General features: G+C 37.6%; 1 protein-coding gene across 3 annotated transcripts in view; it reads right to left on the bottom strand.

The window, feature by feature from the left end:
* ZFYVE9 (zinc finger FYVE-type containing 9) overlaps positions 1-25,271 on the bottom strand; it is a 184,199-nt gene that overhangs the window by 125,136 nt on the left and 33,792 nt on the right. For all 3 annotated transcript variants that reach the window (XM_025420053.3, XM_025420052.3, XM_049094283.1), the window contains exon 2: positions 3,098-3,203. The gene's annotated coding sequence lies outside the window, so the exon portion shown is untranslated. The remainder of the gene's footprint in view (positions 1-3,097; positions 3,204-25,271) is intronic.

The following is a 25,271-nucleotide window of genomic DNA, read 5'->3' on the forward strand; positions in this document are numbered from 1 at the left end:
CCAAAGGAAAAAAGAGTAACTTGAGCAGCAAAGCCTGGCAAGCACCAACTTACACAAGTATCAAAACATCATCAATAATGCGACAAATGAAATCTGTGCTCTCTGATAGGCTGCAATGAAAAGGACACAGCAATGTCAATACAGGGGGAGGCAAGTAGGGAGCGAGGGCAGTCAAGGGGTTATGGGAATTCCCTTTAATTTCTGCACAATTTTGCTATGAACCTAAAACTGCTCTAAAAAAATAAAGTATATTAATTAAAAACAAAAATAGCACCACTTCTGTGATAGTCCCACAAAAAATGCATAACCTGAATTATTTCCTTCAAGTTCCTCTTTTGTACTTTTGGTCTGTTTCTCATTGGACTCTTTCCCAAATGCCTATTTATTGAATAAATGGAAGTCTATTTATTGAATAAATGGAAGTACTAAAACCAACTGGAAGATCTGTATGCCTGGCTTTTCAAACCAGGTTTCCATTACATGGTGGTCAGGCGGGAATACAGCTATTTCATTGGGAGACCTCTAAATGTCAGTATAGATAAGTCTTCTCTTTAGACTCCAGAGAGGACTCATATTATCTTCTATAAGGGAATACAAAGATGAAAAACCAGACTTACCTTCTGAATGAAAAGTGAGGGGAAGGGTCTCGCATTTCAATATAAAGGATTTCCCTTAATTCCCCTGCTTTCACTATGGTGCCTCATCCTTGATCTGTTATGTTTAGTATCCCCAAGTCTTGAGCATCTTTAATTTTATCTTCCAAAAAAAAAAAAAACATATGGTCTCCTGAAGACTTGGGAGAGGGGCAGTGTTCACATTGCATAAGGTGGGTCTCCCAGAGGATTTAAATCCTGTTAGGACTCATTTTTTAAATTAATTAATTTACTTATTTTAAGTAGGCTCCACACCTGATGTGGGGCATGAACTCACAACCCTGAGATCAAAAGTCACATGCTCGGGGATCCCTGGGTGGCGCAGCGGTTTGGCGCCTGCCTTTGGCCCAGGGCGTGATCCTGAAGACCCGGGATCGAATCCCACGTTGGGCTCCTGGTGCATGGAGCCTGCTTCTCCCTCTGCCTATGTCTCTGCCTCTCTCTCTCTCTGTGTGACTATCATAAATAAATAAAAATTAAAAAAAAAAAGTCACATGCTCTACTGACTGAGCCAGCCAGGAACCCCTAATGTCAGGATTCTTTATTTCTTATAAAAGCATCTAACTCTTCCCAAAATAGAAGTCACTAAATATTATACATGTATATCTCAAAAAAAGAAAAATAATTACTTAATTTAATACAGTTTCTTCCTGTGGACCTCTTCATTTGTTGTTGGGTTTCTACATGTCTCCTTTTTTATTCTACTGACCAGAGTCTTTTTGGACACTCTCTTGAAACTGTCTTAGAGGGTCCCACTTTTATAGCACTGATCTGATTGCTCCTTTTATGTTTTCTTCACTGGTATTTCCTCTTTATGCTATCTACTAATTACAATGAACATGTATATATCCATGCACCAAACATTACTGAGTATCTATACAAAGTACCAGGTACTGTCCTAGTCATTAGATTATAATGAGAAATAAGACAATGTCCTTGACCAAAAGGTACCTAATGTTTCATATTGGAGACAGATATGAGTGAAACATATGAGTTTAATATATAAAACACTGTACCATTGATATATGCACTGAATGCTGTGGAGCCAAAGAAAAGGTGAAGCTAAATCAGGCTGAGTAGGGGTATATTTTTGGGGTAAAGTGGGTTACTATGACAAATACTCTAATAACTGATTATCACTGAGTATTTACTATTTATTATTGTAGATAATTTTTGCAGTAGGTTGAAAACTTCCTAAAGAGGTAATGCCTGAATAAGATTTTTCCCAGTAAAGGCAGAAAAGGGCACTCCTTTCATATACTCTCACATGAGGTAGCTAGGGTACAAAAAATACTCTTCCAGCTGCAGGCACAGAAGTTTTGATGGGGAAGGCACTACTAAGTGCCACTCTGCTCCACTCTCAACTGAGCTCCGTCTCCTATCACACACACTGTGATAGGAGCTCCGTCTGATCACACAAACTGTGATAGGAGCTCCGTCTCCTATCACACACACTGTGATAGGAGTTCCATCTCCTATCACACACACTGTCAACCCATCCCTCTATCCTCAAAGTTTAATGAAAAATCAACGAACTCAGTCAGAGTATGCAACATGCCATTAGTGAATGGCATAATCAGTTTTTCTTTTTTAATTTTTATTTATTTATGATAGTCACACAGAGAGAGAGAGAGAGAGAGAGAGAGAGGCAGAGACACAGGCAGAGGGAGAAGCAGGCTCCATGCACCGGGAGCCCGATGTGGGATTCGATCCCGGGTCTCCAGGATCACACCCTGGGCCAAAGGCAGGCGCTAAACCACTGCGCCACCCAGGGATCCCTATAATCAGTTTTTGAAACTAATCTTACCCACATACTCTCCAACTTTGCCCTCCCCCTCCCCCATGCCAGACCATTTTCTACCCCTTAAGTAATTGTAAGACATGAAAGAAATCAAACATGATTCCTACTCAGGAAAAAAAATCAATGATTCCTGCTCTATAAGAATTAGTAAAATACTTCCAATTTTCTGCTGGAAATTACTGTTCTTCATAATTAATCTAAAAATACAAAATAAAATAGTGTTATTAAATCTGTATCTGATTCCCTGCCCCCAAATTAGCTTTAATTGTTTAGCTCTTACATGATGACTAAGAAAGAGAAATAAGATTAGATTTTTTTTTTTCTCTTAACAATGTTGCTCAAATCCATGTTCTTTTTCATGTTGAAATTACCATTCTATCTTCAAAGTGTAAGTTGACTCTAAAAGGAAAAAGCCAAGCACTGGCAGAAAAATTAGAATTTTTGACATAATTCAACAGTAATTTAAAAATACCCTTTGCTCTGGATTTAAGTCAAATCTTTTTTTAACACCATACTCCTGGTTTAACAAGAGGCAAAGTTATAAATGAAGCAAGCAGCATATATACATGAGCATTATTTTCTATAGATTTAGTTGTTTTCTTAAGTTCAGTCTTTAATAGAAATAGAACACAGGTTTTCTTACCTTTTTCCCCTTACACACGTGATAAGGAACAGACTTCCCTGTGCTTACTCATGATGCTTGCTGCACCACCAGCCAGTCTTGCTGATTCAGTATGCTCTGTATGATCCTAAAGAAAAAAAAAAACACATTGCTCATTATATTTGCTAAAGCAATAAGCCTTAATTTTCTTCATATAAACCTATCATAGCCAAATGAATGAAAGCTATGGGCTTAAATAATACATTACAATTACATATTCCGATTCAAAGACCTGGCCAGCATGAAATGCAGCAGACATATTTTATCGTGTAAGAAAGCCAAAAGTTAAATGTTTCAATAAACAGTTTAGCATTTTTTTTAACATTTCTTATTTTTAATGGATAATACATAGTGAAACACCAAAAGCAGGCACTTTCTATCCAATGGTTGGTTCTATGTTAATTCATAAAAATACCACTTATTTTTATATTACAATAGGTCCTCCAAGAATCCAAAGCCAGAAAAACTGCTGCTTCATGAGAATGTGTGATTTTTTTTCCTGTACATACAGAATCCTTAAATTGAGATTCAGCGGCTTCCTGTTGAGATTTTTATTGGAAAAACAACTGTTTTTCCTCCAAGTGGGATCTCTTATGATTCCAATCCTCTTCCACTGTTTAGAAGTAGTAGATCTGTTAATCCAATATTAACCTTTACTATCAAGGGTATGCAAAAGACAAAGCTGTCAAAGCTTCCTCAAATGTTATTTCCTTCTTCTGAATATATGACAACATCTATGAAGTTACGATAGTCCAATTTAAATATCTCTGTAGCTGCTTAGAGAAAATTTAAAACTCTTTAAGAGCCTAATTTAGCCTTGAACAAGATTAGTAGTTGTAATAAGAATAAAATTAAGAATCTCATACTATCCATATAAAACATCTAACATATAATCATAGCATTTTCAGAATAGCAAAGTATTTCAGATATGATCTAATGAATAAGGAACATCACTCAATTTTATAGATAATAGGCACTAAAAGAAATTTTCCTGGCATTATTGCAAATATAATACCATTATCTGATGTGAAAATTATGTACTTACTAAAAAATAAAAGAATAAGAAAAAGCCTAAAATACAAGTTTCCAGGGACTAATAAAAATCACTAGTGAAAGATTTTCCTATCTTGAGGACTTGAAAAAAATATGTATTTGTTACATATTCTAAATGAAAAGTGCTGTTGGTACTAAGAACCAGGTTACATCTATCAAATAAAGAACTAAATCATATTAGAAATAGGAAATGGCTATATACAAGGTAGAAGTACCAAGGTCAAATGAATGAGGCAAAAGTAAGGTCCTTACCTCTACTTAAACTATTTAATTAAATGTTTTTTAAACAAAGTTAACTCTATAGATTCAAAGTCAAATCCTGTATGTCTGTATCTGTTTTAATGTGTGAGGCAAGTCCAATAATATTATGTAACTGTCCCAAACATTACAAGTTTGTCTTCTGAAATTTTATCCCTCTGACTTTTAGCCTCAGCTGGCAAAGCCTCAAGTCGGGTTAAATCCAATCATCTACCTATCTCCATATGTACCCCCAGGGGCTTAAATGTGTCTAGAGGAAAGGAGGACTGTTCTCTACATTTGTGACTTCGCACTATATTTCCCTTAGTCAATCTGCTTTCAACTCTGCACCTCATTCTTATCTTCTGACATGCCTGGAATCCCTTAATGCAAAGCTTTCATAATTCAATTCTTGCAAAAAAATAAATCTTTAGTTTCCTGCAGGACAAGGAGTAACATTACTTAGCTGCCATAAGGTAAGTAGAATACCGGCGTAACTAACCACTCCACGTACAGACTTCCAACCAATTTCTTTTCAGCAATATACTTCCCCTAATAAACCTTTAAAGATCCCTAGAACCTCCACAAGTTTCTCTAAGGTTCTTTGGGGGTGTAGACTTTCTTCCCATCACATCTCCCTCCACAATTTATTGCTTCTTCATTTCCAAGACCTTTGTTTTACTTTTTCTATTCATCAAAACCTCCCATCCAATGTTGTTTCCTACTATCATTTCAGGGGAGTTCTAAGGAAAAAAGAAGAGTGGGGGGGAGGCAAGTGGGGTGTCAATCCATCCTATTTAGCTATAAGTTTCCATTATTATCTTTGAGAACATATAATACTGTATTTTTTCTTAAAAGTAGCCTTAAAAGTTGTCAATGCCCTAGCAAATAAATTAAGAGATAGTTTAGAAAAACAAAGGGAAAGAGAGATAAACAGACTAGCAACAAGTAGTGCCTTCCTCACCTCACATAAAAATATGCTTTCCAGATAAGAGACAGTAATCCAGTACTTTTTGCCCAGAATGAGCACTTTATGGCAGAGGCCATTTCATTGCCTTTTGGCATTATGGTATTGTTTTTTGGAAAAAAACAACAAAAAAAAGTTTAGTAACTGGGTATATATACAGCATAAAATATATTATAAAATGTTTTAAATACAGTCCAAGATACAGGGGGAAAAATTTCATAGAATGCCTTCAAGATTCTGCTCAATGTCACCTCCTAATGTGAAATTAATAATCACTTAGTTCTCTATGCTCTCATAATACATGTATATCTATAACACATTTCATACTACATGGTAATTCTTCTCTTTACAATCTGTTGCACTCCATGAAACAATTAGCCACTCTAGGCTAGAAACCCTTTATCTCCCCACCCCCCGCCTTTTATCCCAAGACCCCAGCACAGTGCTTGTCATATAGTAGGTATTCAAAATATCCAGGATGTTTAATTAAGTATAGTATATAACACATCTCCCATGGCAAAGATTCCAGATAAACAGCTCCTAATTTTATCTCCTTTCTTCTATTTTTACAACTGTCTCATGTTTTTTTTAAGGATTTAATTTATTTATTCCTGAGAGACACAGAGAGGCAGAGACACAGGCAGAGGGAGAAGCAGGCTCCCCATAGGGAGCCCAATGCAGGACTCGATCCCAGGACCCCAGGATCACGACCCAAGCCAAAGGCAGACACTCAACCACTGAGCCACCCAGGTGCCCCTACAACTGCCTTATTTAAAGCCCTCATCAGGGCAGCCCTGGTGGCACAGCGATTTGGCGCCGCCTACAGCCTGGGGTGTGATCCTGGAGATCTGGGATCGAGTCCCGCATCGGGCTCCCGGCATGGAGCCTGCTTCTCCCTCTCCCTCTGCCTGTGTCTCTGCCTCTCTCTGTGTCTATGAATAAATAAATAAAATCTTTAAAAAAAATAAAATAAAGCCCTCATCAGTTCTCATCTTACCCCCCTCCTATCTCACCTACTTAATGAACAGATCTCTGGATGTCATTGATGAGTCTTCATTTGTCACCACAAATACTACCCAAATTGATTGTGCTTTTCTAGCTAATGAATAAATCCCCTTACTCTCTTCCTCTAAGAATGAAGTACAGTTTTGTTTTGTTTTGTTTTTTAATAGCATGGCATAGAGATCCTTTCAGAACTTGGTCTCTGTCTCTTTTCCAACCTGCTCTCCCACTACTTCCCTAAGCTCCAATCATATAAAAATATCCATATTTCTTGTGAAATGCTTTATCACGCTTCTCTATCATTTCATGTTCTGTGCCTATATTCAGACACTTTTGCCACTCTTTTTTGCCTAGCTAATTTTTATTACCAAAGGTTCAACTCAAACTCACTCTCAACTCAACCTGGGAAGCCTTCCCTGATTCTCTCTCTACAGGCTGTTTTAGAAGTCATCCTATACTCACGTCATGCATTCTCTCCACAAATGGCGGCACTTAACAAATTAATTTATATTGTCAGTATGCCTGTCTACCTCCCCCACTGAACTGTCAGTTCATTGAGAACAATGACTATGTCTTCATTCTCTGTAACCAAGGGCGTAGCACAGAGTTTTCAACAAATGTTTCATGAAAAGATAAATCGAATGAGATTAATGAAGTCCATTTTTAAGTAATCAACCTATGATGATTTCTTCCACTTTAATATTTGTGAATGTGTATGTTTGGCGTTGGAGAATGAGACAGTAAGCAAAACATGCAAGAGAGAAACAAAAACAGAGAATTGTCTAGTGGAAGAGAAAAAAAAAGTGACAAGGATTTAAATAATTGGATTTTTTTTTTTTTTTAAGTAGGCTTCACGCCCAACATGAGGCCTGAACTCATGACCCGGAGATCAAAAGTCACATGCTCCATTGACTGAGCCAAACAAACATAAGTAGGAAATTTTATCATCACTCTATAAAAACAAGGCCTTTGACATAATAACTACATTCTAGAGATTTATATCTTTTTCTTTAAAGATTTTATTTATTTATTCATGAGAGACACATGGCAAGAGGTAGAGACACAGGCAAAGGGAGAAGCAGGCTCCTCACAGGGAGCCCAATAAGGGACTCAATCCCCAGACCCGGGGATCACACCCTGAGCGAAAGGCTGATGCTCAACTGCTGAACCACCCAGACATTCCTAGAGATTTATATCTTGAGAAAATAACTGGAAAAATAGAAAAAAATACAGAATAACTGTTAGATGGATGTTAAAATAGCAAAATATTGGGAAAAATCTAAATGTCAATAGAAAGGAGTCATTTATGACTCTATATTTGGGGAAAACTTAAAAGTCTTTCTTTTTTTTTTTTTAAGATTTTTATTTTTAAGTAATCTCCACACCCAAACACAGACCTCAAACCTACAACCCTGAGATCAAGAGTTACACACTACATTGACTGAGCCAGCTGGGTATGCCAAAACTTACAAGTCTTAAGAAATATACACCAAAATATAACAAAGAATCTCTTGGTAGTGTTTGGGTGATTTACATTTTTTCAGTCTTCTATATCCCTAATTTTTCTTGGAATGAATGTTTATTATTTGTTAATAACTGAGAAGAGAATAAAGAATACATGAATTTCAATTAATAAAAACCCAAACTAGGGGTGCCTGGGTGGCTCAGTCAGTCAAACATCCGATTCTTGGTTTTGGCTAAGGTCATGATTTCAGGGTCCTAAGATGGAGCCCCACATCAGGCTCTGGGCTCAGTGTGAGATTCTTTCTCCCTCCCTCTCTCTTTCCCTTTGCACCTCCCTCCTCTGCTCCTTTTCCCTGGCTCGCTCTCTCACTCTCTCTCAAATAAATAAAATATATTTTTTTTAATTCCAAGCTACTTAAATTTTTACCTTTGAATATGAAAAAGGAAGGAAACAGGAAATACAAGAATGTTAAAAGACTATCTCACTGGGATATACAACAGAAGATTAAATTTTAATTATATATGGGGCAAGTGAAAGAAAAATCATCTAAAATTTAAAAACCAAGCTTTTTTTAATAATCCTATAAGGAAAATGACAGGAATAAAGATGATGTTTAAAATATAAAATGTAAGCAATTTATAGAAATCTTTGATGTGAACATGTTTATAACAGAAGAGATTTATGAAGGTAATACAGATCTTTCTCAACTTATGATGGAATTGTGTCCCAATAAACCAATCGTAGGTTGAAAATATCTTAAATCTAAAACACATTAATACGCCTAACCTACCGAACATCATAGCTTAGCCTAGCTCGCCTTAAACATGCTCAGAACATTTACATTAGCCTACAGTAGGCAAAATCATCTAACACACAGTATATTTTATAATAAAGTGCTGAATAGCTCATGTGAATTCAGTGCATACTATACTGAAAGTGAAAAAAAGAATGGGTATATGGGTACAGAATGGTTTTAAGTGTATCAGTCTTTACCCTTGCAATCACATGGCTGACTGGGAGCTATAGCTCACTGCTGCTGCCCAGAATCACAAGACAGTATCACTACACATCACCAGCCTGGGAAGACATCAAAATTCACAATTTGAAGTATAGTTTTCTACTGAATGTGTACTGCTTTCCAATGATTCTAAAGTCAAAAAATCATAAGTCAAACCATTGTTAAATAGGGAACAGTCTGTAATTTCCACAATCCTGGACACAGGTTAAAAAAAAAAAAGAAGACAACAGCAAAGAAGAAAATGAGAAGAAACATTTTAAGTTAAATACTGTTTCTATCATGGCTGGGATGACTAGTTACCAGAGAACAGTCAGTAACTGCTTAGTAACCAAATTTCTTAACATTTCCACCAGTAAATCTGACAAGGAATTAAACCCAGTATATACAAAATCGCATTCAATCTTCGAAAGTCATTTTCTTTGTTCCCTATCCTAAGGCTCTCAATTTAAGTGTGGCAGATCATATTTGCAAAGATACTTGCTACAGTATCTCCATTCCCACATGATCTTCTTTTTTTTTTTTTTTTTTAGTTATTTATGATAGTCACACACACACAGAGAGAGAGAGAGAGGCAGAGACACAGGCAGAGGGAGAAGCAGGCTCCATGCACCGGGAGCCCGACCTGGGACTCGATCCCGGGTCTCCAGGATCGCGCCCCTGGCCAAAGGCAGGCGCCAAACCGCTGCGTCACCCAGGAATCCCCCCACATGATCTTCCTACAAGAGTGGTGAAACCTATGTCCCCTTCCTCTAAACATAGGCAGTACTTCATGACTACTTCAACAAACAGAACAAAACAGAAGAATACTGTTTTCAAAGCTAAGTCATAAAAGGTAACAGTTTTTTTCCTGGTCCTTTTGGGATACTCACTCTTGGAATCCAGTAACCATCCTAGAGAGACCACATGGAAAGGCCACACGTAGGTGATTTTGCCCGTAAGTCTTCACATATGGAATGAGCAAGCCTCAAGATGAGCAAGCCTCAAGCAAGCCCCAGCCACTGTCTGACTACAACGTCATGAAAACCCTAATTGAGAACCACCTAGCTGAGCCTAGCTAACCTCTAATAGGAAGGGACAATAATTGTTGTTTTACGCCACTATGTTTTGGTGTAATTTATTACATAGCAATAGATACACATAAAAGGTTGGTAATTTGATACTTTTAAGGGGGGAGGGGCAAAGAGAGAGGGAGAGAGAGAATTTTTTTTTTTAAAGATTTATTTATTTATTCATGAAGAGAGAGCGAAGAGAGAGGCAGGGATACAGGCAGAGGGAGAAACAGACTCCCTGCAGGAAGCCCGATATGGGACTCAATCCTGGGTCTCCAGGATCACACCCTGGGCTGCAGGCGGCGCTAAACCGCTGCGCCACGGGGGCTGCCGGAGAGAGAGAATCTTAAGCAGGTTCCATACCCAGTGTGGAGCCCTACTGGGGGCTCAATCTCACAACCCTGAGATCATGACCAGAGCCAAAATCAAGAGTGGATGCTTAACCAAGTGGATGCTTAAGCCACCCAGGTGCCCCAATTTGATACTCTTCAATTCAATCTTACATAAATATTCTAAAGGAAAAGTTAAGAACCATAAAAGGGAAAAAAGAAGACAAATTGATAGCAGCCTGTTCTCTACTGAACTAGTTTGGCTCTGACTCCAAATTTGCATATCCCACTCAATAAAACAGGCTTTGAGCTTCTTACAGTTCAGGAACTACCTCATCATTCAAACAAGCTAGGTGAGGGAGGGGATCTTACCTCCTTCTATGGAACCTTATCAAAGTTTTCCTCTAAAGAATATACAATATTATACTTAGAGTTCTGGTAAATGCATTTTTCATCTCTAACTTTTCAGTGCCATTTTAGAAATCCTCATAGATCAGCACCCCAAAACCCATCTAGCTAACTCCTTAATGAGTCGGTGCACCATTAGCCACCCTGCTGACCATCTCAAAGCCTTAAACACCATTCTAGATACTACCTTTCCTTTCCCTCCCTCTACGCTCAGTAACACCAAGTCTTATCAATACTGCCTTTTAAAATCTCTCAAACTGGGCAGCCTGGGTGGCTCAGTGGTTTAGCCCTGCCTTTGGCCTCAGGTGTGATCCTGGAGACCCAGGATCAAGTCCTACGTCGGGCTCCCTGCGTGGGGCCTGCTTCCCCCTCTGCCAAACCGCTGCGCCACCCAGGGATACCAAACTTTTAATTCTTAATCTTGCCCATCTCCATTCCTCAAAAAGGGGTTTCATACTGATACATGCTATGTTATGGATGAACCTTAAAAATATTATGCTAAGTGCAAGCAGCCAGTCACAAAAGACTACATACTATATGGTTCTATTTATATGAAATGTCCAGAACAGGCAAATCCTTAAACACAGAAAGTAGATAAGTAGTTGGCAGAAAATACGGAAAGGAGAGAATAGGGAGTGACTACAAATGGGTGCAGGGTTTCTTTTCAGTGTGATAAAAATGTTCTGGGGAGGGGATCCCTGGGTGGCTCAGCAGTTTGGCGCGCCTGCCTTTGGCTCAGGGCGTGATCCTGGAGTCCCGGGATTGAGTCCCACATTGGGCTCCCTGCATGGAGCCTGTTTCTCCCTCTGCCTGTGTCTCTGCTTCTGTGTGTTTCTCATGAATAAATGAATAAAACCTTTTAAAAAAAAATGTTCTGGGGACACCAGAGTGAGTGGCTCGTTGGTTCAGTGTCCAACTCTTGATCTCGGTTCAGGTCATGATCTCAGGGTTGTGAGACTGAGTCCCGAATTGGACTCCACAGTGGGTGTGGAGCCTGTTTAAGATTCTCTCTCTCTGTCTCCCTTTGCCCATTCCCCTCCTAAAAAAAGTTCCGGAATTAGTGGGATGGTTGCACAACTCTGTGAATATACTGAAAACCACTGGATGTATATTTTAAAGGAATGAAATTGTGGTACATCAATAAGATCTCAATAAAACTGTTATCAAAACAAGTATAAAAAAAACAAGTATAACAAAATAAGCCTCACATATTACTTAGGCCTGGAATACTGTGCTCTTCCACTGTTCCTTTACTAATTTTTACTTATCCTCCTTGTCCTATCGTACACATCACATCTTCTATGAAACTCTTCTGATCTAGGTTTCAAATAGGTGTCCTTTATTCCTTACATAGCTTTTACTTTCTTTATCATAGCACTTATCAACTGAATTATGAATTTTTAAAACTGTTTATCTTTCCCTTCCAGGCTACTGAGGTTTTTCAAGATCATGATTGCTTCTGCCTTATTAATCACTGTATTCATGATATATGGCACAGTATTTGGCATAGAGTAAGTGCTCACTCATCGCTTGTGATACAAAGTAAAATAACTAAAGAACTAACTTTCAAAGCACTTCTCTAGGAAATTTTTCCAAACAAAGGATCCCAAAGTTATGCTTAGACTGGTAAGGCTTGTATGTACCTACTATTTCAAAGTCTGTTAATGCCAACATAAAATTATGAATTTGCATACTGAAGAACAGCTCAAACTTAAACTATGTTTTATCAAGGCTTTCCATCCATGATCACAACTTTTTTTTTTTTAATCACAACTCTTTAGAGAGCTCCTATTAGTTCAGTGACTTTCCTTTTTTAAAATAAAAAGTGTGATTCAAGAGTATCTATGAATATGACAATGGAATATCTAGCAAGACTGGGACTGGAATTTTTTTAATTTTTTTGCCTTATAGGGAATTTTTTTTACTATTTTAAATCTAAATTCAATTAATTAACATATACTGTATTATTAGTTTCAGAGGAAGAGTTCAATGATTCACCAGTCTTATAAAACACCCAATGCTCTGGGATGCCTGGGTAGCTCAGAGGTTGAGCATCTGCCTTCAGCTCAGGTCGTGATCCTGGAGTCCCAGGATCAAGTCCCACATCGGGCTCCCTGCATGGAGCCTGCTTCTCCCTCTGCCTATGTCTCTGTCTCTCTCTCTCTCATTCTCTCCCTCTCTCTCTGTGTGTCTTTCATGAATAAATAAATAAAATCTTTAAAAGAATAAAAATAAAAAAATAAAACACCCAGGGCCATTACATCACATGCCCTCTTTAATGTCCATGGGAATAGAACTTTAAAACAACCATTACCAATACGTAATAGACTTGCTTCTCTGATGTTTAATTCAAATGAACCTTTTTTATGAGTAGTCAGTGGAGTTTGGTGAAAGAGCACTGGTATAGGACTCTGGCAAATCAAGGTTTGAATTCATGCTCTAGCACTTAACAGCTGGGGCTGCTTTAAGCAGGTTAATCTTTCCAAATCTCAGTGTCTTTATACTTTATATGAAAACTATGCTTTGTAGGATAGTTTTAATGCTGAAAAAGAATGAGTTTATATAAAATGCCTTTTTATCTGACCTGACATCTAATATATACATGCTCAATAAATAGTAACTACTATTATTCATCATCAAAAAGCTATTTGTGTGCAAGAATTACAAGAGAAAGGAAAAGGGATGCTAGGGTGGCTCAGCGGTTGAGCTTCTGCCTTTGGCTCAGGGCGTGATCCCGGGGTTCCAGAGTCAAGTCCCACATCGGGCTCCCCGCCTGGAGCCTGCTTCTCCCTCTGCCTATGTCTCTGCCTTCTCTCTGTGTCTCTCACGAATAAATGAATAAAATCTTAAAAAAAAAAGAGAAAGGAAGAATATGATTTGAACCATAACACCAACCGGTGTTTGCTTATTCAATTAATAATCCATGGGGCCATTGATTTTAAGTGATTAACTCAAGTCTGAACAATGAAAAGAAATACAGGAACAAAAAAGTAACCTAACAGTTAAAATTTCTGAAAAGGCTAAGTATATCTGATCCTTAAAAAAACCCTTTGAATATCAACACCCTCATTCACAGTGGCAGAAAAAAGAAATCCGATAATCTTTGAGAAGAGCTTTATTCCTGCAGATCAGACCAAAGTATGTTAATAGAGCAGAATCTGGGAGCTGACATTGTTGCTACCCTACATTCACACAAGGCTTCAATTTCCAGGATCAATCCAGCATCTTTCACGAACACTGAACTCCCAGTCAAGAGCTATTAGAATCAGGTGGTTGTTTTCATCTAGTATTCACTAAACAAAAAAGCACAGTTTAACAAATATTTGGAAATGTGATAATAACACATGTGATGTGTCAAACATATACACATATATAGATGTATACACACTGAAACTCTAAAACAGCAACTGATTTGAGATTAGCACTAAAACAAGTAACACGTACAATTTTCATCTCTGCAGTAATAAGACTCAAGACCACACAGATGAATTTGTTTATATATGATTTAGGGCCAGAAATTATTCAGATATTCAACATCTCTAAAATAGCACATAGATTTTTTTGTTCCATGACTGGAACCATTAACTCCTTACCTTGAATTTCTAGTTAGTACATATCTTTTAGATTATACTTGTAAAACAGAATTCTAGAATTCCTCTCACCGCATGCACACACATAAATTTTTATTGTAAGATTAAACACCATGTTCTGGGGAAACCTATCAACCTAACCAGTTTATTAACCAGGTGTGCACTCCTGATTTAAACTGAATGAATTACAGACCCTTCTATACTATCCCTGAGACATACAAGCTGTAATATATCTGTAAAATATCCTCATATCCTTATTTGACTTTTTTTCTTAAGCAAGCTTTAACTTGCAATAAGAATTTTAACAAATATATCCCAATAGTTTGATATAAATGGAGACAAACAGAACCAAAATCAGTTTCAACCTTAATCACATACCAAAAATTTCAAAGATCAGACACTAACTTAGATATTCTATAATCTACAAGTAGATAATAACTGAGAAATGAATTCAGTAGGAGAAAGATCTTACCTTTTGGATCATTCTAGGTAGCCGACTAACAGGGTGATACAATTTGTATACCACAATTGTATACACCAAGAGTGATAAATCACGTATAATGTAAAACCAGATTATGACTCACTACTAATCCAGTAACCACAGTATTTCACAAAATACCAACTACTGTAAAACTAATCAAATTGATAGGTTCTTAAAATTGTTTATCCTAATACTTGCAGTAAAACTAGATACAATGTATGCTCTTGTTTTGACAACTCTTTGTGAGCCTTTACAGTATTTTATCTTCCTTTTAACAATGTCAAGATTAAGAAGAGCAAAACCTGAATTGTCTCAGCCAAAGCTCTGAACAACTGAGTTGGATGAAACAAATCCATGCTCAAGTTACTTACTTACATTCTCCATATGAATGACTCTCAGATTTCTCTAATCTTCATCTCTCACTCAAATTCCGGGGCCACGACTTCACGTATCCAATATACACTACTTCTCCATTGGATGTTCCACTACACCTCAACTTTCAAATAGTGAACCCTTCACATTCAAAAAGAATGCAATCTCAAAAGAGTTATGTACTCTCATTGTCTCCTCTTCACCTCCCACTCATGCCCCCACTTTTTTCTGGCTTCTTTCTCCATCCTAGCAACATTCAATTACAGTAAATCACATTTTCATCCTTTATAAAAGCTTTCCTCCATTACTTATTTGCCACTAAAAATTCTCATTTTCTCCTACTTCATTGACTCCTCCGTCTCAACTCCATTCCTAACTCCTCTCCTTCTACCCAAACTTAAAGTTGAAATTTCTGTACTCGGTCCTCTTTTTTCTTGATTTATCTTCTTTTTTAAGGAAATTCTACTACCATTGCCTTAACACCATCTATTAACAAGTCCCAAATTCCTTTTATCCACTTCAGATTTCTTCTCTGGGTATGTGTACACACACACACACACACACACACAGGTGCCTATTCATGCCTCTTTTATCTTACAGACATCTCAAACTCAATAAGCATATCTGTTCTGATACTAATCAATGCTTTTTCTTCTCCATTTCCTATATCATCATCTACCCAGCTATGCATAATACAGTCATTCTCTATCCCTTTCTCCATGACACTCAAAATCAATAGCCATCTCCTAAAATTGATGAAAATCCATTTACTCTGTCTATTATCACTACCTTGGTTGAAGCCCCTATTATCTCAGATCTGGATTACTGTAATAATCTTTTCAATGATCTTCTCATAGGTTTTTTTATTTTCCCCTCCTTCCCTCTCTCATACCTACTTTTGCTACCTCCTCCCTAATTCCATGCTCTACTCAGCAGTTAAAGTAATCTTTTAAAATAACTAAACCAGGGTCAACAAAAAAATTAAAAGAGAAAAATTTTAAAAGCTTGAGACAAATGAAACACAATATAGTTTATGGGAGGGAGCAAAAGCAGTTCTAAGAGAAAAGTTCATAGTGATACAGGCGTATCTCAAGAAACAAGAAAAATTTCAATTAAAACAATCTAATTTTGCACCTCAAGGAAGTAAAAGAAAAATGTAGCCCAACATTTGTAGAAAGAATAAAATAACAAAGATCAGAACTAAAAAAATAAAAAGATGAATGAAATTAAAGATGGTCCTTTGAAGAGATAAACAAGATTGACAAACCTTTAGCTAAACTAACCAAGGCAGGGGGGAAAAGAGAGGGGGCTCAAATAAAATCAAATATGAAAGAAAAGACATTAAAACTGATACCACAAAAATACAAATGACTATAAGAGACTACTGTGAACAATTATATACCAACAAATTGGACAATCTAGAAAAAAATGGGACAAATTTCTAGAAATATACAACCTTCTAAGACTGAATCATGAAGAAGGAGAATAGACTAATTACTAGGAATGAGACTGAATCACCAATCAAAAAATCTCACAACAAATTTACAAACAAGAATAGCTACACCCAGCAAGACTATCATTCAGAATTGAAGGAGAGATAGAGTTTCCCAGATAAGCAAAAACTGAGCAAAACTACCACCACCAAGTCAGCATAAAGAAATGTGAAATGGGGGCACCTGGGTGGCTCAGTCAGCTGAGCGTCTGACTCATTTTCAGCTAGGGTTGTGGGATCCACCATGTTGGGCTCCACTCTGTATTATTGAGTCAGCTTGTCTCTCTCTCTCTCTCCCTCCCCATCTGCCCCTCCTTCACTCTCTCTGTCAAATAAATAAATAAATTTTAAGGATTTATTTGAGAGAAAGAGCAAGTGAGCATGAGTGCGGGAGGCAGAAGGCAGAGGGAGAAGCAGACCCTCCGCTGAGCAGGGAGCTTGATGTAGGGCTCCATTCCAGGACCCTGAGTTCATGACCTGAGCAAAAAGCTTAACTGACTGGAGCCACCCAGGCACCCTAATAAATAAAATCTTAAAAAAAAAAGAAAAAAGAAAAGAAAAAGAATATGAAAAGATTTTTTTTAATATTTTATTTATTTATTCATGAGAGAGAGAGAGAGAGAGAGAGGGGCAGAGACACAGAGGGAGAAGCAGGCTCCACGCAGGGAGCCCGACGTTAGACTCGATCCTAGGTCTCCAGGATCAGGCCCTGGACCGAAGGCTGCACTAAACTGCTGAGCCACCGGGGCTGCCCTGAAAAGATCTTCTTTAAGCCTAAAAGAAAAGGCCATAACTAGAAATAAGAAAATTTTTGAGGGGATCCCTGGGTGACTCAACGGTTTAGCGCCTGCCTTCAGCCCAGGGCGTGATCCTGGAATCCCGGGATTGAGTCCCACGTTGGGCTCCCTCCGTGCAGCCTGCTTCTCCCTCTGCCTTTGCCTCTGCCTCTCTCTCTCTCTCTCTCTCTCTCTCTCTCTCTCTCTGTGTCTCTCATGAATAAATAAATAAAATCTTTGAAAAAAAAAGAAAATTTATGAAAGAAATCTCACTGGTAAAAGCAAATAAAAAGTAAAGGCAATGGATCAGCCACTTAAAAAGCTAGTAGGGGCTGCCTGACTGGCTCAGTTGGTAAAGCATGCAACTATTGATCTCTGGGTTGTGAGTGCAAGGCCCAAGTTGGGCACAGAGTTTATTTTTTTAAAAATTGTTTTAGGGATCCCTGGGTGGCGCAGCGGTTTGGCGCCTGCCTTTGGCCCGGCGCGATCCTGGAGACCCGGGATCGAATCCCACGTCAGGCTCCCGGTGCATGGAGCCTGCTTCTCCCTCTGCCTGTGTCTCTGCCTCTCTCTCTCTCTCTCTCTCTCTCTGTGACTATCATAAATAAATTAAAAAAAAAATTAAAAAAAAATTGTTTTAAATAAAAAGTTAGTTTGAAGGTTAAAAGACAAAAATAGTAAAACCTACTATAATTACAATAAGTAGTTTAGGGATATGCGAAATAAAAAGACATGAATTATAACAACAAAAACACAAAATGAGAGATGAGTAAAACTAGTGCTTTTAGAATGCATTCAACTATCAGCTTAAAATTGACTGCTATACATTTATGTAGATATGTATGAATTTTATGGTAACCACAACAAAAACCTGAGATACCAAAAAAAAAAAAAGAAAAAAATAGAAATAGCAACATAACACTAAAGAAAACCATCAAACCAAAAGAGAAGAGCCTTGAGAATAAAAGATGAACTACAAAAACAACAGAAAACAATGAACAAAATGGCAATAAGTACACCTATCAATAATTCCTATAAATGTAAATGGACTAAAATTCTCCAATCAAAAGACATAGGGTAGGATCACCTGAGTGGCTCAGCTGGTTAAGCGTCTGACTCTCGATTTTGGCTCAGCTCATGATCTTGGGGTGGTGAAATCAAGCCGCTGTCTGGCCTCACACTCAGCAGGGAGTCTACATGAGATTTTCTCTCTCTCCCTCTTCCTCTGCCCCTCCATCTGCTTGCATGTGCACATTCTGGCTCTCTCTCTTCAAATGAATAAATTAAAAATTAATAATAAATAAAATCTAAAAAATAAAGACTCCACAAAAAAATTTCTAGAACTAATAAATGAACTCAGTTAAATAACTGAATTCTGTATCACAGGACACAAAATTAACATACAAAAAATGGTTGCATTTCTACATACTAATTACAAATCTATCAGAAAGAGAAATTAAAGAAACAATCCTGTTTACAATTGCATCAAAAAGAATAAAATACCTAAGCATAAACTTAGCCAAAGAGGTGAAAGATCTGTACTCTGAAAATGATATGACACAAATGAAAGAAATTCAAGACAACACAAAAAAATGGAAAGATGTTCTGTGCTCAAGAGTTGGAAGAATTAATATTGCTAAAATGTCCATACTCCTCAAAGCAATATACAGATTCAATGCAATCTCCATCAAAATTCCAATAGCACTTTTTACAAAACTAGAACAAATAATCTTAAAATTTGTATGGAATCACCAAAGACCCCAAGTACCTAAAGCACTCTTGAGAAAGGACAGAGCTAGAGGCATCACAGTCACAAATTTCAAATGTACATTACAAACATACAGTAATCAAAAAAAAAAAAACATACAGTAATCAACACAGTATGGTATCTGCATGAAAACGACACACTGATTGATAAAATCAAGTATCCAGAAATAAACCCACACATATTTCGTCAGTTAAGTGACAACAAAGGAACTATGAATATACAGTAGAGAAAAGACAGTTTCTTCAGTAACTGGTGTTGGGAAAGCTGGACAGCCACATGCAAAATAATGAAACCAGACACTTACCTCACACCATATACAAAAACTAACTCAGTAAGATTAAAGACTTGAACATAAAATCTGAAACCATGGGACACCTGGGTGGCTCAGTGGTTTAGTGCCTGCCTTCAGCCCAGGGTGTGATCCTGGAGTCTTGGGATGGAGTCCCACATCAGGCTCCCTGTGTGGAGCCTGCTTCTCCCTCTGCCTGTGTCCCTGCCTCTCTGTGTCTCTCATGAATAAATAAATAAAATCTTAAAAAATAAATAAAACCTGAAACCATAAAACTCCTACAAGAAAACATATGCAGTAAACTACTTGACACTGGTCTTAGAAGTAATCTTTTAACTTGACTCCAAAAGCAAAGGCAAGAAATGCAAAAATAAACAAGTAGGACTATATCAAACTAAAAAGCTTCTGCACAGAAAAGAAAATCATCCATGAGGGATCCCTGGGTGGCGCAGTGGTTTAGCGCCTGCCTTTGGCCCAGGGCGCGATCCTGGAGACCCGGGATCAAATCCCACGTCAGGCTCCTGGTGCATGGAGCCTGCTTCTCCCTCTGCCTGTGTCTCTGCCTCTCTCTCTCTCTCTCTGTGACTATCATAAATAAATAAAAATTAAAAAAAAATTAAAAAAAAAATCATCCATGAGGGACGTCTTGGTGGCCCAATGGGTTAAGTGTCTGCCTTCAGCTCAGGTCATGATCCCAGGATCCTAGGATTGAGCCCTGTATCGAGCTCCCTGCTCTGTGGGGAGCCTGCTTCTCCTTCTCCCTCTGCCTGCTGCTCCCCCTGTTTGTGCTCATTCTTTTTCTGTCAAATAAATAAATAAAAATCTTTTAAAAAAATCTAGGAAATGAAAAGCAGCCTACTGAATGGGAGAAAGTATTTGCAAATCATATGACCAAAAGGGGTTAGTATCCAAAATATATTTAGAATTCATACAACTTAATAGCAAAAAAACCCAAACAATCCAATTACAAAATGGGCAGAAGATCTGAACAGTCATTTTTTCAAAGAAGACATACAGATGGCCAACAGGTACATGAAAAGGTGCTCAACATCACTAATCATCAAGAAAGTGTAAATCAAAACAATGAGATCATCTCATACCTGTTAGAATAACTATTATCAAAAATATATAAGAAATAACAAGTGCTGACCTCTTAATCTCAGCCGCAGCAATTTCTTGCTAGACACATCTCCAAAGGCAAGAAAAACAAAAGCAATAACAAACTACTGGGACTTCATCAAAATAAAGGAAAGGAAACAGTCAAGAAAACTGAAAGGCAACCTACAAAATGGGAGGACTATTCACAAATGTCTTATCAGATAAAAGGCTAGTAGTATCCAAAACCTATAAAGAATTTATCATTCTCAACACCCAAAAAAAAAACAAAAAATCCAGTCAAGAAATGTGCAGAACACATGAACATTCATCCAAAGACGACACACAAATGGACAACAGACACATGAAAAAATGCTCAACATCACTCAGCGTCAGGGAAATACACATCAAAACACAATGAGATACCATCTCACACCAATGAGAATGGTAAAAATTAACAATTTGGGCAGTGGCAGGGGTGGGGCGCCTGGGTGGCTCAGTTGGTTAAGCATCTGCCTTTGGCTCAGGTTATGATCCCAAGGTCCTGGGATCAAATCATACATTGGGCTCCCTGCTCAGCAGGGGAATGTTTCCCCCTTTCTCTCTCCCTGCTTATACTCTCTCTCTCTCAAATAAATAAAATCTTTAAAAGTGGGAGGGGCACTGGATGTAATAAGCACTGAGAGTTAAATGCAACTGATGAATCATTAAATTCTATCCCAGTAACTAATGATACAGTATATATTCACTACATTGAATTTAAATAATTTGGGGACAACTGGGTAGCTCAGCAGTTGAACATTTGCCTTCGGCCCAGGGCATGATCCTGGAGTCCCAGGATCAAGTCCCACATCAGGCTCCTTGTAGGGAGCCTGCTTCTCTCTCTGCCTGTGTCTCTGCTTCTCTCTGTGAGTCTCTCATGAATAAATAAAATAAAATCTTAAAAAAAAAAAAAGAATTTAAATAATTTTTTAAAAAGAAATAACAAGTGCTGGCAATGATATGGAGAAAAGGAAATCCTTATGCACTGTTGGTGGGAATGTTAAACTGGTGCAGCCACAATGGAAAACAGTATGAAGATTCCTCAAAAAGTTAAAAATATAGGGGCACCTGGGTGGCTCAGTGAGTTAAGCAGCCAATTCTTGCTTTCAGCTCAGGTCATGATCTCAGTGTTGTGAGTCAGAGCCCCATGTCAGGCTCCATGCTTGGCGTGGTGTCTGGTTTTTTGTTTGTTTGTTTGTTTGTTTGTTTTAAGACTCTATCTATTCATTCATGAAACACAGAGAGAGGCAGAGACACAGGAAAAGGGAGAAGCAGGCTCCCTGCAAGGGAGCCCTATACCGGACTGGATGCCAGGATCCGGGGATCACAACCTAAGCTGAAGGCACTCAACCACTGAGCCACTCAGGCACCCCAGCGTGGTGCCTGCTTAAGAGTCTCTCTTCCCCTTTGCCTGTCTCCCTACTCACAAAAACAAAAACAAACAAAAAACAAAAAAAGAAAGAAAAACTTAAAAATACCAAGGACAACCTAAGCAGATAAAGAAAATTGGTATGGGAGCACTACATGGCTTAACCATTCTTCCATTGTTTTCCATTGCATTTAAAATTATTGAAACTCCTGACTATGATTTATAAGGTCCTGCATAATTTAATCCCTAAGTCTTCACCTCATTCTTTTACCATTTTCCCTCTTATTTACTTACCTCCATTCACACTGAGATCTTCCTGTTCCTCAAGACTATCATGTTGTTTCCAAATTTGACTTTTCCATGCTGTTCCCCCTCCTCGGTTTATTGTTTCTGACTCTTTTCTACCTCTACCCTCCCAGCTAATGTCTGAGAGTAAATGTTAATTCTTCAGGGAAGAGCTCCTTTGATCCCTTCAGCATGGGTTTTATGCATAGCTCTCTTTTAACTCTATAATTATTTTTGTAATATTGTAAAATATCAGCTGGCATGAGGACAGGTTACATGACTATCTCCTTCACCAAAATACTAACAGCCCACTTAGCAAGCAGAAAATATTTTTCTATGAACACATGTTGATATGTTATAAATTCACCAATAAACAAAACTACATTTAATTTCTCCTATCAAATGCCATGCTATCATTAGTCAATCCTCTCAGGCTTCACTGATGTTTATAATGATCTTCAATTTACCAATCTTAATAATTTGTTGATCTCTACCCTCCTGATTTCTCTATCACTTCAACCAAGACTCCTTAAAAGAACCATTGTAAATTTTGCATTTCAACATGCTGGACACTAAAAACAGGGAGAGAATACTCATTAGATGAGAGCTTTTGCAACATGGTATGGTAAGGTTCATTGGCCAGTAGTGTATAATACAATCTGCCAAGTTAGAGCTCAATGGCTGAGTGTATAAGAGCACTCAGAATGTGAACAAAGGTAATATAGTGAAATAGATTATTTTTATGTCCTTTAATGTTGAATTTAACAAAAACTTTCATAAAATACTTAATCATCAACACTCTGTGTGTCCATTTTTTGAAGAGGGGAAATAATATTATTTATTGTCCACTTACTATAAGTAAGTGCTTTACAGGTATTAAACCCTTAATCCTCTTAAAAACCCTAAGTAGTTGGTGTGGAATTAAGCCCTCCAAAATGTACATATACTACAAGAAGGCACACATCTTATCTTAATCCTCCTTGTTGTATCAATGGCATCCAAATAGTATCTGGTATATAGTAAGCACTCAAATATTTGTTGAATGAATAATGAGGAAATGGCGGCAAAAAGTTCAGTAACTTGCACAAAGTCACAGAGAGTGGCAGAGCCAGGATTAGAACTCAGGCAATTTGGTTTCATATGCCAGACTCTTAACAACTGGATATGTATATATGTGGAAACTACATTGTTCTTTCACTTCTCCTCTTTACCATTCGGAAGTAAATGTGGTGTAGAAATGCTTCCGTGAGCCAGAATTTGTTCTGTTTTGCTAAAATAAAAAGAAACTCTGGTTCAATCACAAATAAATATTGGGACTCCTGCGTGGCTCAGCAGTTGGGCCACTGCCTTCAGCTCAGGGCATGATCCTGTGCTTCCCGGATCGAGTCCCACGTCGGGCTCCCTGCATGGAGCCTGCTTCTCCCTCTGCCTGTGTCTCTCTCTCAGTGTATCTCATGAATAATAAAATCTTTTTAAAAAATAACATATAAACACTAGACTACAGTATGTCTGAATTTATGAATGCTACCCCTAGGGATAATAGTACTCAGAGCAGGGCAGCCCGGATGGCTCAGAGGTTTAGCGCCTCCTTCAGCCCAGGGTGTGATCCTGGAATCCCGGGATAGAGTCCCACGTCCCACGTTGGGCTCCCTGCGTGGAGCCTGCTTCTCCCTCTGCCTGTGTCTCTGCCTCTCTGTCTCTCATGAATAAATAAATAAAATCTTAAAAAAAAAATAGTACTCAGAGCAGAGCAAGAGAAAAGATATACATCAACAGGTTACTATAAGGGGTTTTTAAAATATATACACGTCTACTGTTATATTCATACATGCTATTTAACATAGGATTATAATTACCATTACACAGAACAGTGTGAAATGAGACATGCATGTACATGTAGATTTGCCAGTCTCTTTAAATAGCTAAAGAGCATTTTGTTATATTACAATTTAACTTTCATCCCTATTAGTGTACATCTAGATCGTTTCCACATTTTTGTATCTATACACAATATAATGGATATCTTGATATGCGTACCTTTACACTTTATTATATAATAAATAAATCCCTAAAAGTGGCATTTGAGACAAAAAGTAGTATACATTTTAAATTTTAATAAACATTGCCAAAATTTCCAAACATGCCGTATTTATTTTTATTTCCTCCAAGAGTATATATAAATTTTTTTCTATACACGCTTGTCCTTACTACTACCCTTGCCAATCCCCCAAGTAGGAAATGGGATTTGATTTTCTAATTTCCATTTTTAATATGAACAGAAGTTGAACATCTATTTATATCTTTTATGTTTATTGGCCTTTCTAAAAATTGCCTATAAATGCTTTATATGTATCATGTTTAGAATCTTCGTCCTAGTTTAATGTTTGTTCTTTTTTTCTACATGGAAATCTTCCATTTTTGTGTAGACAAATTTATCAATCCTCTTTATGAATTCATTTCACATCATGCTTAGAAAAACCTTCCTCAGGGATCCCTGGGTGGCTCAGTGGTTTAGCATCTGCCTTTGGCCCGGGGTGTGATCCTGAAGTCCCGGGATCGAGTCCCGTGTTGGGCTTCTGCATGGAGCCTGCTTCTCCCTCTGCCTGTGTCTCTGCCTCTCTCTGTCTCTCATGAATAAATAAAATCTTTAAAAAAAAAAAAGAAAGAAAAACCTTCCTCATTCCAATATAATAAAAATATTCATCCGTGTTTTCTCTATTTCTATGATTATTTTTGCTTGTTTTACTCTTTCATCATCTAGAATCAATTTTGGTAGGTAAGTTCTATAACTTACTTTTCTCATTAAATGATGTATCTAAATATCTTTCCAGAACCACCATTTCATTTATTTTAACTGTGCATAATAGAACTCTAAAATATACTCATATCACAGTTATCTGTATTCATAACTATATATAACTAATACGCTTATTAGTAATTTATATAGCACTAAGAGTACTTACACTTTCCCATATTTTTCCACAATTACCAAGAATGTGGTCATGAATACCTTTGTACATGCATCCTTATATACATGTTTTTTAAAAAAATACACATTAAGAAATTACT

Source organism: Canis lupus, chromosome 15 (genome assembly GCF_003254725.2).
Source record: "Canis lupus dingo isolate Sandy chromosome 15, ASM325472v2, whole genome shotgun sequence".
In the NCBI taxonomy this organism is placed as follows: domain Eukaryota; kingdom Metazoa; phylum Chordata; class Mammalia; order Carnivora; family Canidae; genus Canis; species Canis lupus.